This window comes from Limulus polyphemus, unplaced genomic scaffold (assembly GCF_000517525.1).
Source record: "Limulus polyphemus unplaced genomic scaffold, Limulus_polyphemus-2.1.2 Scaffold1105, whole genome shotgun sequence".
NCBI lineage: Eukaryota > Metazoa > Arthropoda > Merostomata > Xiphosura > Limulidae > Limulus > Limulus polyphemus.
Window position 1 is genome coordinate 320,180 of NW_013666715.1, and position 1,251 is coordinate 321,430.

The following is a 1,251-nucleotide window of genomic DNA, read 5'->3' on the forward strand; positions in this document are numbered from 1 at the left end:
ACAACCACACCTTGTCTCCTGGTTCAAAGCTGACTTCGGTAGATCTCTTATCATAAGATAGCTTCATCGAATCAGCAGACGTTTTCAAGTTTTGAACGCACTTGATGGTGAATATCATCCATCCTTTCCGATAACACTTCCACAAATTCTGACATATTCACAGGCAACTCTTCATAAGGTGGGCGTCCCTTATGCTTGGGTCCCCTATTAGCAATATATGTACTGCATGTCCTGCACCATTCTTCCACATATCGCCTCATACCTATCCAGTAAAATCTTTGTCGTAGGTGACTCAATGTTTTCTTAACTCCGAGATGTCCTCCAGTTAAATCATCATGGGATTGACGCAGCACAACTTCCCGTAACTTCCTCGGTATACCTGTTTGCCAAGTCATTACTTTCCCATCTCCGGACAAGAATACCATTTTCAAGCTTCAACTGTTCTCATTGTGCCCAATAGTGCTTTGTCACAGGGCTTAGACTAGACACCTTCTCCCAAGCTGGGTACAAAACACTTGCTTTTAGAAAATCGATTATTGGCTTCAAATCTTGGTCTTTCTCCTGCTCTGATTTAATAACTATACCTGGTTCCATTTCACCATCATCAACTCCTTCAGTCACTTTGACTTCAGCTTGATGACATCTGGTTAGCTCAACCTCTCTTTTGACAGTTACCGGAATTTGGCCTTTGTTGTTCCCAAACGTCATTTTATCAAAATTAATTACAAACGTTTTCGGTAATAAATAGTCCAATCCTAATAAGCATTGGTCTTCAATGTCAGCCAAGTATACTTTGCGTCTGTCCTTCATGCCTATGAGCTCAATAGTTACCCACACTGGTCCCTACAACCTTGCAGAATGTCCCGTCACACCACAGAGCTTTTGTATGGCCTCTGGTACTCCTTTGTGATCCAGCATCTTGATACTCACAAGGGTTTGCTGAGATGCAGGGTCTATGACAAAGTTGCACCTTTGGCCATCTAGCTTTCCTGTCACATAGACACTGTGTGTGCTTGGCATTTTACACCTAGCTGTTGAGACTTTCACGATGGGGGTTGGTGAGTGTCCCTCAAAACCAACCACTACTGGTCTCCTTGAGGCTGACTTGTAGGTAATATTCCTCCTACACTGACTCCTCAAATGTCCGTGTTTTCCACAGTTCTTACACCCTTTCTGGATACCAGCCTTTCCTGCTGTGGCATCTCCCCTGTGTTGAAGTTGCCAACATTGAGCTCTCTTGTGCCCAGGTTT

General features: G+C 43.7%; 1 protein-coding gene across 2 annotated transcripts in view; it reads right to left on the reverse strand.

Moving 5' to 3' along the window:
- LOC106462155 (leukocyte elastase inhibitor A-like) overlaps positions 1-1,251 on the reverse strand; it is a 27,017-nt gene that overhangs the window by 6,646 nt on the left and 19,120 nt on the right. The gene's annotated exons all lie outside the window — the stretch shown is intronic.